The sequence below is a fragment of the Pholcus phalangioides genome, unplaced genomic scaffold (genome assembly GCF_987345545.1).
Source record: "Pholcus phalangioides strain wild (caught in Gottingen) unplaced genomic scaffold, Ppha-v1.0 ptg000003l_1, whole genome shotgun sequence".
Taxonomy (NCBI): domain Eukaryota; kingdom Metazoa; phylum Arthropoda; class Arachnida; order Araneae; family Pholcidae; genus Pholcus; species Pholcus phalangioides.
This window is the reverse complement of record NW_028301596.1, coordinates 5,068,159-5,081,243: the sequence shown is the minus strand read 5'-3', so window position 1 is coordinate 5,081,243 and position 13,085 is coordinate 5,068,159.

Sequence of the window (13,085 nt, the reverse complement as noted above, 5' to 3'; positions counted from 1 at the left end):
CAAGTGCGCACGCAGGAGAAGGAAGATGCATTGCATTGTTTTTTTAGAAACTATTGGGGGGGGGGGGGGAGCTCAGCCCCTTTACAAAATTTATTGGGGGTGCTCAAATGGCCCCCCTAGGTTTCGGCACCTATGACTATGAATAATGCCCTCGTTTTGCCTGCTATGCTGGCCCTTAGATTGTATGATAGATAGATAGAGAGAGAGAGCCACCTTACCAACGCAGAATTTGTTTGTTATTCCAATGGCGCTGCCACCTTTCTTTCTTGCATTCAACCACTCCAGGCTAAGGGCGGTTATACGGGGGGGGGGAAATTGCCCCCCCCCCCAGCGTCAAAGGTGGAGTCGACGAATACAACGTATATATGTATATATGAATTGACACACACACATCATCATCATCATTGTGCCCCCCCCCCCCCGAGATTTCCAAGTCTATCTCCGCCTATGTGTGACTACGATTTACTTGGTTGAATCTTCTTTGACAACAAAGATCTCTTTTTGAAATTCATAAAGAGTATCCGTGCGGGACTTATTTTTTGCGCCTCCTGCCTATTGCCCTCCCCCCCATAGCCCCTACATCCTGCGGCAGGGTCCCTAGGCTGGAATCTTTCGCGGGGCCAAGCCAGAATTTCCATGAGGCCCCTTCTAAGAGTGAAGAAAGAAGAAAAATTATAAGGATTTTGTCCTGGGTCCCGAGCTGGAGCCCTGTCAGCCCTACCGCTGGGCATGTGTGGTGTAGCAGTAGTAGGTAGGGCCTCCAAAAAATGACTCGGGGATCCATGATGTTCTTAAGTCAGCCACCTCATTGGGCAATTTGCCTGTTGCGGCGTTGTATTTGTATGTGAGCTAGCAATAGTGTGGCATAGAGCGCGGGGATGAAGCAAAAATGTGACCAAAAGAGTGACTTAGCAAATGTGCAACGATGTGAATGGTAGAAAAAAAGGGATCAGGTCAGCGAGTGACCACGAGTTACCCAGAGAGTATGCAAGCATGGGAGTGACTGAAAGAGAACTAGCTGGATGAGTTACAGAAAGAATGACCTAGTGCACGGGTGCTCAACCTTCAGAGGAGTGCGTGTCAATTCATAACGCATTTTTTTTGTAAACACCTCAAAATATCGCCAAGTCGAAACGTTTGGCGACCGATCCGGTAAAATGAGTGATGATGCCAAACCAGAAATGTGAACTCACTTGAATCTTCCAGATTATTCTAGAAAGATGACATCTCTCATGAATATGTGTCTCCGCTCTTCCGGAATTAACGCAGTTGTAGAAATTTGGTAAGCTTCGATATCTCTCTGAGATGGGAAGCGGGGTGTGTCCGGTCCTTCAATGTTCAATGTAGTATTTTGAGTCGGAAGACGAGACGTTATTCATAGGTTATGTTCCGTGAAGATCTCTGCTCTTGTAAATAGCTGTTTCTGTGAATAAATCTGTGACGTCCAGCAAATAGTTTCATCCTCTGCCCATTTCAAGGACTCGTGTAAGACATTATCCGGAACAGTAATCTGTAAATGTGTCACAGGTCAGTCATGTGGCGTGGCTCATTTTCGTGAACTGGAAATGTACCTCAGCCACTTGAGTGAAGTAAAAATGTGTCGCGAGCCACATAAGTGATCTAGAACAGCATTCCAAGTCATTTAAGTGAACTGTAAATGTGCCGCGGGTCACTTAAGTTGTCTGGAAAAGTGGCGTGGTGTCACTCAAGTGATTTGAGCATGCGCTGCGAGTCACTTAATTGATCTGCGACAGCACCCTAGGTTACTAAAGTAATTTTTAAATGTGCCGCAGGGCACTCAAGTGGTCTGGAAATGTGCCGTGGCTCATTTACTTGAACTGGAAGTGTACCTCAGCCACTTAAGTGAAGTGAAAATGTGTCTCGAGCCACATAAGTGACCCAGAACCACATCCCAAGTCATTTAAGTAATCTGTATATGTGCCGCGGGTCACTTAAGTTGTCTGTATATGTGCCGCGGGTCACTTAAGTGATCTGAAAATGAGCCGCGAGACACTTAAGTGATCTGAAAATGAGCCGCGAGACACTTAAGTGATCTAGAATAACCTCCGAAGTCATTTAAGCGGTCTGTAAATGTGCTACCGGTCACTTACGGGTTATATGCTTAAAAAAAAATAAGTTTGAGATCGCGGGCCACATTGGATGACTTCGTGGGCCATATTTAGCCCGCGGGCCATAGGTTGAGCATGTGTAACTTAGAGAGTGAGTATGCAAGTCATAAAAGTTTTAAATCGTCATATCAAAATCATAATTGATTTCTCTTGAAAAATTATCACTACTCAAGAGAGTTTCTCATCGAACTTAATGAAAAATTATGGACAAAATAAAAATATATAAATTTAGATGTTCATTAAGGTATCCGACTACGTTGAAAACGTGATTTTGGAAGAAAATATGGATTTTTCATTTTTTTATTTTTTATAAAAGCCCTATTTGTTGTGATCCCAAAACGGGCCTTGTTTTGTTTATATAATGCTTAGAATCGAAGTTACGTTCACTTTAGTGTTGCGTTTTTACATACAAGTAATACGCGAATAAAGACTTTAAACGTGTTTTACGAAGAATGCTATTTTTGACATTTTACTTGACTTTGTGACATGATTTGTAAAAATTGATCCATTGCATCCTTACGAAATTTAAATGTGATATTTTGCTATATATTGTTGAGGTTATGGACCAAAATCTAAGGTCTATCACATATATTTTTTAAATTACAGTGTTTTATAGACAAAATGTAGGATGAAATTTCAAAAAATTCACACGTACTTAAACATATTTTGGTGTAACTTATAAACATATCATGCAATCCTTTAAATTTTGGTAAGCAACCTGCAACATTACTATGCACTGCGAAAATCACAAAGCATTTCATTAATAAAATTTTTTGCAATCGCGTTTCGAATATCACATGAATTTTGTCTAAAATTTGACATAAAAACTACTTTTTCATCGAAAATATAATAGGTAGACCAAAATGCGTCACTGTTTTGACCATTTCGAGACACTTTCTATCAAAAAATGTATTTGAAGTTCAATCCAGAACCATTTTAAATTAAAGTGACAAGAAAGGTAGTCGGATATCTTTAAGGAGAAAAGTTTTTCATTTTGAATTTTAATGGATATTATTAAATCTAGCTCATCGATTTATTTGGTCACCTTCAAAGACCGTAAAATCTTTCATCGGAAAAAGAAAAAAATCAAGAAAATCGGAAAAAATAAAACTCAACTAAGGTTTTATCGATCATTTACATTGGGATCACTCCTATTTACCAAAATATTCAGCTACAACTAAAGCCAGGAACTCAATTTAGTATTTAAAAAGAAAAAAAACGGTGAAAACATTTTCTCTTTTACATATATTCAAAAATTCTAAAAGAAATTTTATCCATGTAATATTTTCCTATTCATTTATCACCTCTATATTGACTTCATGTCGTATCATCTTTTTTTTCTTCGAAGTTTTCAAAATCAAAAGAGAAATCTATTCAATTTCTAAATTGAGTTTTTAACAGATTTCTTCACCCCCCTCTTTTAAAATATTCTAAAGATTTCCTCGAATATCGAAATATAAAATAAAAATATACATACATGTTTTTCCCAAAACAAAAACGACACGTGTTACAAATCATCTCTCTACTAAAAAGAAGGAAATCGAAATTTTTCGAAATACTTGAGATTTTTGAAATTTTATTTTAAAGCAACAATTTTTTTTTTTGCTTTCATGTTCCTCTGTTTTATAGAGGGAAAAATTTATGACATTTTGCAATGTCTTTCTAAGAACATTGAACTACTATTTTTATTTTTGACGAGATGAAAATGGCATTTTACTTGTCATTACCTCCGTTTTTTGATTTTTTTTCGGAATTCAACCGCTAAAAATATAACCAATCAATATTTTCTTGAATGGAATGGAATTGTATTAAATTAAAATAAAAAAAAACCAACGTGTGCTTTTATTCATGTTTGGTTTACGAAAACGGTTAGTTAAAAATGTTACAATTATGTAAATGATGATTATAATAAACCGACGTTTTTCAATGATTGCAGTTTACGAAGAATAAAAATGTATAACATATATATATTTTTTCAAAATAGAAAAATCAAATGCAACACAAACTGTGAAACATTCTAAAAATTAATACAACTTTATATTATACGGATAGTATTCAAATAAAAATTCTAATCACCATACGAATGAGGTTTTGAATACTGACAAAAAAAAACATCTTTATCAAGATTCACATCTTCCATCTTATCTTTTAACCACGAATTCCGTTTCACTCATAAGTTTATTGATATAATAAGAAACGTAGTTCAGAACAGAAGTTGATCATTATTTTTGTTTGAAATTCTTTCCTCCATTAAATTCGAAAAAAACGCCAGTTAAAACGTTTTGATTACGGTGGAGGCACGAGTTGGATGTTTTCATTAACGAACCTATTTCAAAGTCATTATTTATCCAAGACAAGCTCTGAGTTCTTATGAAACTCGTTAGAAAATTACTGTATTCCATAGATTATGGTCCTCATATCATGCCCATGTCATGATCAATTAATAATTTTGTCGTTTGCATTTGATACACAAATACAAATTATTTAATGTAATTCAACGGAATGGTTTCGCTTCTCGGCAATTACTTAGCTGAAAGTTATTAAAGATTTTCTTAACATTCGATATTTTTTATTTATTCATTAATTTATTCACGTTTTTAATTATCTCGTTATTAATTCATAGATGCGTTGCTCAAGGCTCTTGCTGTGGCAGAATTAATATGAATAAATGGAAATCATTTTTTTTCTATGCCGGAATTTTAATATATATCACCTTTTGCCATAAATATTCTTATTTTTAAACCTTGAATGGTGGAATGAGTGTCCTCGCTGAGTGTAAGCTTAGTAGATTGCCTCTCCATCATATCTATGTCAATTCGAAAACATTAGTACAAATACAAAGGCCACAACAGGAAAATTGCCCATCGGGGTGGCTGAAAAAATTATGTCCATAAAATTATGTATGTCAAATATAACCAAAATACCCAATAAAAAAACATACATCACACAAGAAAAAATTTATAATATACAGTCGGAATCCATGTTATAACGAACTCCAAAAAAAGACCGGAAAATTCACTTCGTTATAGAGAAATTTCGTTACAAAGGATTTCCAAGTCTTTGCATTGTTCCTATTCAAACTTATCTGGGGGATTAGAAAAATGTTCGTTAAAAAGAGATTTTCGCTATAACGGTATCTCGTTAAAACGGGATTCAACTGTATAATAAAGCGCTAAGCAAATGAATTTAAATAGGAAATAGAAGGAAATGCATAGTCGACGCGTCACTGATTAGAATTATGGATAATGTTACCATTCGGACATTGTTATCACTTTTGCAAAGAACAAAACGGGCCAATATAATAACATGGAAAAAAATTCGTTTGTAGTTATCAGGCCTTTGGATAATGTTATCGATTTTTTTTCGGTCGAAAGTTTTTTTGCGCATTCCGAAGCTAACGTTTATATACAACAGGGTGTATGACATTTTACTCGTGAACCAATCATCCTAGAGGCATACTTCCAATTGGAAAAAGTATCCAAATAACGTGTAGTACTCAGATATGTCATTCATGTTTCAAGGGGATGTATAGTTATTGAAATAAATAAATAATAAATTTTTAGATAGTCCCCGTGTGTCCAAAAACACCCATAAGAAAGTTGTTGCCCCGTCTCTCCTGATGCCAAAAAAAAATTCAACGTTTCTAAGTATCTTTTCTACTCAAAAAAGTTAAATGCAATTAAATGCAGAAAAAAATTTCCAAATTTTTCCTCCGTTTTTCGAATTAGAGAATATCTCAGTGAATATTGCACTTATAAACGTGGAATGTTATTATTATCGGGGAGACGAGGCAGCAATTTTCTAGTTGGGGTTTTGGACACACGGGGACTGTGTAAAAAAGGCTTTTTTTCATTTTTATAACTATGCATTTCTTTGCAACATGGTTAACGAGCAATTCGCATTACAAGCAAACATTTTGCGCTTTATTCATTTATTGTCACGTTATCACAATTGAGCTGATGGTTATTTTTCGCTTTCGTCCACTCACATACTGTGGAATTGTGGGTAATATTCTCCCCCACAGTGTATAGCCAGCGTGCCTTACTCGAAAAAATGAACACCCGTGTACGGGCTTGACTGGTTACGATACGAAACTAGATGTCGCATTATAATCACGCGTATGAGCGCTTGGAGTTTTTTTTATATAAATTCCGCTTGGCCAGGAGGTGACTGTAGACAAATTGATGGACCCCCATTGCCTGCAACAGTAAGATATCATGGAGGGTATCTTTTCTGAGGAAGAGAAAAGTGCCTCACTTCAAATAAGATGAGAGAGATGTGTAAAAATGGAGGCAAAAGCCAGTGTCATTAGATACGTTCTTTTTCAAAGTCGGACAAAGTTGCAGAAAAAAGTGGGTCCCTAAGTCCTTCAAAACACAATTTTTCTTCTCTCGTCGTTGAGAGTAAGTTAATTTGCAAACATTATCGTATTGCATGTTTGCTTATGGCGTTATTATATCATACAGACATATTATATTATATTATTTATTATATTATAGTCATTATTCATCATTTATTATGCCATCTTTCAAACGGTCATTAATTAATTTCTCTGTAAATCTCGCCAATCTGACGGCAAAACGAATTTAACGACAGTTCCGATGATTTGGCGATATCATGATGCCAAAAGGAAGGACTGGATCTCGCGAGAATATGGGAGAACGTTAATTTTTTTCGCGTATAAAAAAGCCGCCTAGGCGCCACTAAAGAGAATGGACGACAAATTGAGTTAAAAGGAAGAACTCTCCTGGTGGGTATGAGAAGAAATATGGTAGAGGCTCTTTGTTTGGCGTGTAAATAAATAGCTGTTCTAAATAAATCTGTGACGTCCTGCATATTGTTTCATCCTCTGTTCACTTCAAGGACTTGTGTGAGAGGCATTATCCTGAACAATAATAATGCAAGTGATAATAATACACATAAGGTAAGTGACGCGAGAAAATGCGAGGGACGTTAAAGTTTTTTCTATCTGCATTATAATAATAAGCGGAAAAAGAAAAAGTATTGTGAATTCTCGAATAAGTTTTCAAGACATTATTTCTCGGCACATTCGTGATCTCTGAAAAAAAAAAAAATTCTGACATTTCTTTTCATCGCCATTTTTCACCTCGCCTTGTAGTTTTTTCCACCACTGTATATGATATTTGAGGAAAAATAGGCAATTCATAACACTAACAGTAGTATAACATGCTGGTATTTTCAGACATTTATCTGATATTGAAAAGCACGTGCTTTCTGCCATTTATCATGACTATTTGCGGTTTCTACAATGGATGGTCCCTTTGTTCTTCTTTTCATCGTGACATATAATGTGTTTCCAATAGTCGGAGAGAGCTGTGAAACCACGCGTATAGAATCTCACACAGCTATTGTTTATGGCGGCATCTGTTTGAACTATTAATTTCGCTATACGGCAGAAGAAACGGTGTTATTGTTATTGCCACCGATTCCGAACGAAATTTCGCACCCAGAAACGTAAAATATCGACACTTATCTCGAGTGAAAATACGTAATTTCGGAATTGGCCGACTTTGAAAGCAGATCAGTTCGTTTTCGTTTGTCTTTTTTTCTTTAGCGTCACATTTTATTTTTGTACGTTTTTCTGTTGCTGGTACACGAAAAATGAATCGAAATTTTACCAAGTTGCATTATTGCTAAAGCAGGGGGGGGGGGGGGAGATTACTCCATAAAAGTTTGATAAAAGTTCGTTTATAAAGTTGTGTATATATGTTACTACCAAAGCCTGAAGTTGGCCACTTTGGAAACTGGCCAGCCTAGCTGATCCAGCCAATATCTGAAATTCGGGCTTTCGCCTAGCTTTGACCGGCCCATATACAGGATGATTCAAAACTCAACGTACAAACTTTTAGGGGAGTTAGAAAACACAAAAACGAAACAGAATCACATAAGAATGTATGCCCGGAAACCCCAACCTGATCAGCTGGAGGATAGACGAAGTAAACTGTGGATGGTAAGAACTTTGAGCAGTTGTTGAGAAACTTAATGTGTACACGTATTGTCCTCGTGTAAAGTAACGCTGAATAAAGAGTTTTTCCACCTAAATTATTGGCTTGTTATTTCTGCATCTTTGTTTATCCTCCAGCTGATCAGGTTGGGCTTTCCGGTCATACATTCCTACGTGATTCTGTTGTATTTTTGTATTTTCTACCTCCCCGGAAAGTTTGTATGTTGAATTTTGAATCACCCTGTGTACCGATCCCTATATATCCCTGCATCGATCCCTATAATCTGGGGTCATCGTCGCGTTGGCGTATTTTGTTGTGATAATTATATCGATTTATAATTAGCTATAGCTGAACATAATTATTATGGTTATGTATGGCAATCCTAATGATCAAAGGAATCTGATTATCGATATCTTAGTGATCCTTATGTATAGGGATCGACATATAGAAGCCAGCCATAGCTCGGTGACAGCCCGAATTTTTGGACATGGACCGGGTCAACTATCACGGCCAGTTCGGGAAGTGGTCAACACGTCGTTCTTCAGCAGTAACATATACGTACAATAAACTTATTCTCGATGGGGATGGAATATCACGCCAGTGTTGCGCCTAGAAGAAAGGATGCACACTTTTACCATTACAGCTGCGCATTGCCCGCAAAAAGAAGTGTTAAAAGAGTCATCCTTGAGTATCCCAACGAGAAGATCTATCGGTAGATATTCATTTTATCTATTTGTGCTTATGATTAATGACAAAATAACTCAATATATTCTGAAATTTTGTTACTAAATTCCACTCACGTTGTTCATCTTTTTGTCTACGTATACATGTTCTTTTTTCCCACGAACAGAAGACCACATAAGCTTATATTATCGTGCCTCCTTCTGAGAATGAAATATTGAATTATTTTTTTTTTCAAAAGGAAATTATCAGTATAAATAATGCATATCGTGGCAAATAATGAATATAATGCATATACGGCATATCTTGTTCTCCACGGCACCGGTGGATGATATACAGGCCTCATGCTCATGGGAACTCGCGCATAATATCTTTCCGAACGATATTATGATGCACATCATTCATCTGAAGACTTCAAAAACTTTCGGTTTAATCTACATAAATGGCAGAAGTAACGCTGCATTAGCTGAAACAAAGTATCATGACCCTATTTTTTTTTTGCTAACAAAAACACGGAAACGCCAATTTTGGAATAAAATTTAGTTCACAAATTTTTTTTACATAACTCATAGGCCCCTGGGCACAGTGAAGTTCTTTGAGCTCCCCGTACTTAGCTGGAATTAACAGCTATATATTTACATACTTACTCTCGTAAGTCATAGCGCACAATCTTATTGTGTAAGTCCTTGAGAGACACGAGGATTTATGAAAATTTCGCCCCTGACATTTTCCGCTCCAGACATTTCGCCTGCCGTGATCGTGTGAGTGACCAAGTAAGTGAGTACGTGAGTGACCAAGTAAGTGACTGAATGAGTGACCAAGTAAGTGACTGAATGAGTGACCAAGTAAGTGACTGAATGAGTGACAAAGTGAGTACATGAGTGACCAAGTAAGTGACTGAATGAGTGACCAAGTGAGTACGTGAGTGACCAAGTAAGTGACTGAATGAGTGACCAAGTGAGTACGTGAGTGACCAAGTAAGTGACTGAATGAGTGAGTACGTGAGTGACCAAGTAAGTGACTGAATGAGTGAGTACGTGAGTGACCAAGTAAGTGACTGAATGAGTGACCAAGTAAGTGAGTACGTGAGTGACCAAGTAAGTGACTGAATGAGTGACCAAGTAAGTGAGTACGTGAGTGACCAAGTAAGTGACTGAATGAGTGACCAAGTGAGTACGTGAGTGACCAAGTGAGTACGTGAGTGACCAAGTGAGTACGTGAGTGACCAAGTGAGTACGTGAGTGACCAAGTGAGTACGTGAGTGACCAAGTGAGTACGTGAGTGACCAAGTGAGTACGTGAGTGACCAAGTGAGTACGTGAGTGACCAAGTGAGTACGTGAGTGACCAAGTAAGTGACTGAATGAGTGACCAAGTGAGTACGTGAGTGACCAAGTAAGTGACTGAATGAGTGACCAAGTGAGTACGTGACTGACCGAATGAGTGACCAAGTGAGTACGTGAGTGACCAAGTAAGTGACTGAATGAGTGACCAAGTGAGTACGTGAGTGACCAAGTAAGTGACTGAATGAGTGACCAAGTGAGTACGTGACTGACGGTAAGTCTGACCAAGTAGGTGGGTGAGTGAGCACATGAGTGAATGACCGTAAGTCTGACCAAGTAGGTGGGTGAGTGAGCACATGAGTGAATTGCCGTATGAGTGACCAAGCTTGTGACCACACGAGTGGCCAAAAGAATGGTTAGTGACCAAGTGAATGACTGTATGATTGACCAAGTGACTATATGAGTGACCAAGTGTGAGACCGTATGAGTGGACTTCTGGAAGGACGGCTGTCCCTTCTGGTTATTTAATGTTTTTTTTTTATGTGCTCAATGTTCTTTTCTTTGTTGTTTTTTGTTCTTTTTATTCCATGGGCCACATTTTACTGGTGAACCGTTGATTCTAGAGGCTTACTTCCAATTAGAGAAAGTATCCAAATACGTGGAGGCCTTAGATACGTCATTCATGTTGCAAGGGGTTGCATAGTTATTAAAATAAAAACAAATTAACTTTTTATACGGACACCCTGTTTTTAAAAACCCAATTATAAAGTCGTTGCCCAGTCTCCCCTGAGGCCAACAAAAAATACTTCACGTTTCTAAATGCAGTAATCATTGAAATATTTGAATTCAAAAATTGGATAAAAATTAGGAAAGAGCAGCAAAAACTAACACACAACGCTTCTTTTCCCGTATTTACGCTGTTCTTTCCCAATTTTCTCCAATGTTTGAATTCAAATTTCTGAGCGAGAGAGAGAGCCAACAATCCACTTTTCATAGAGTTCTTGTGCGCTGAACGGGGCCGCACATGAACAGCCAGACCTAACTCAGGCCAAAGCTCACATTGCTGATTTTGCCACCACATGGCGACTTACCCGATAAGTCTGTCATGCATGAGAGTAATTAAACACTAGAGCATATATTTTTAATTTATCTCCATAATATCTCACGGCACCCCTTAGCCACACCGGTTGGGAAAGTCTGGTCTACACGTTATTTGGATACTTTCTCGATTAGAAAGTAGGCCTCTAAAATGAAATGGGGCCTTCCCAAATGAAATAGGGGCCTGTGGGGACTTTTTTTTTTACTACTCCGCATATTATATATTACTTTTATATTCCTTTATATACTGTAGTAAAGATTAGAATTAAAGTAAGTTCGATGAAAAAACGGGACATTTTGGGAAATTGTGGGGAAAGGACACGCACGTACGCACACGGGAATGTTTTACATATTGGTCGCATCAATGAGCAAGTGGGAATGCCAATAAACACGTAAAAATATTTTAACGATAGGTATAAATAGAACATCAGACGAACATACCGCGTATGTTATCAGCTCATACCTCAGGAATTTATTGAGAAAAGGTCATTGAAACGGAAGCAAAAATGACGAAGAACTTGCTGTTATATCCGAAGTTATTTCCTTTTATCGACATCAACGTTATAAGCACGTAAGGTTAATTAATATCATTCTTTATGTGGATCAATCCAAATATTTACGTTATAGCCGAATTGTCGTTACATCCGAGGTCGTTATAACCGAGTTTCACTGTATATAATTTTTTTCCGTTTCTGAATCACCGGATACATAAAAAATTGTATTATATTCCGGAAAGAAAAGCAACAAGAATGCATAACACCAAAAGAAAAAAAATCTGAATTTTAAATAATAGAAACACCATTTTTTTGAATAAACCATAAAAATAACCAAAAAAAAAACCCCTTTTATCCGCATAAAAGCGAAATCCTTTTAATTCATTTAAGAATTATCTCAAAAATTAAAAAATTTTTTGAAGAAAAATATGAAAATATATTCACACGCACACACAGGTGTTGAGGGGTTGGTCATGTAATTCATTTTTCTCCACGTGTTCTTGAGTAACCGAGATTCCAAACTAACTTTAATTAGAGAGCTGCTCGAAATACCTTTATGGGCACCTCAACACTAATCATATAAGTTTAATCATGAAGAAAGAGAGAGAGAGAGGAAGAAGAAGATCAAGTGTGAAATTAATTTTTGCGTAGTTGAATTAAAATTTTGAAATTTCATTCGAAAAGAAAAGAAAAACAAAACGTGAGAAACGTGAATTCCAGGAACGGATACGAATACCTCGTTCCAGCTTCGACAACAATAATATTATTTTTTTTGGAAATTCATTTCAAAAATTTTTGATTAGTCACGTGACATTTTTTTTTTCCAGAAACTTTTTGGAATACTTTTAAACATACAAGATTATATCGCATATGAATAATTTAAACTTTTCAGCTTTGCCGTACAAGACGTGAAATTGTTGCTTGTAAACTTGAAATGTTTTCCCTTTATAGTCAGTGATACAAAAATTCCATTTAACCAATATTTTAGTTTCATTATATTTTTTGGCAATGAGATTTTTTTTTATAAATTTGGGGTTATTTGAAAACACAGTTTTGCCCTTATAGACTCGTAAATAGTTAAAAAATTCATGAAAATTGAAGGAATTGGTTTTTATTTGAATGCGGTTTGCGAAAAACTTATTCGTACGTCGGGGGTGTTTTTTTCGTTAAAAATTAGTTCAAATTTTTGTTGATAGAGGATAACCACACGAAAGTGAATCACTGAAAATATGCAAATTTGAGTCCTATATAATGCGTTGCTGTGGTGGTCTAAGTGGTCATATTGACGGACTTGCATCTCTCGCGAGGTCCCGGATTCGAACCCCACAGTTGTGGCCAGCTGCGGCTGGAGTTGGTTTGCTGTGGTTCCCAACTTCGAGGCACGAACGCGAGCCGGTGTTCCGGTTAAAAAACTCTCTTCAGAGAGAGCAACAGGC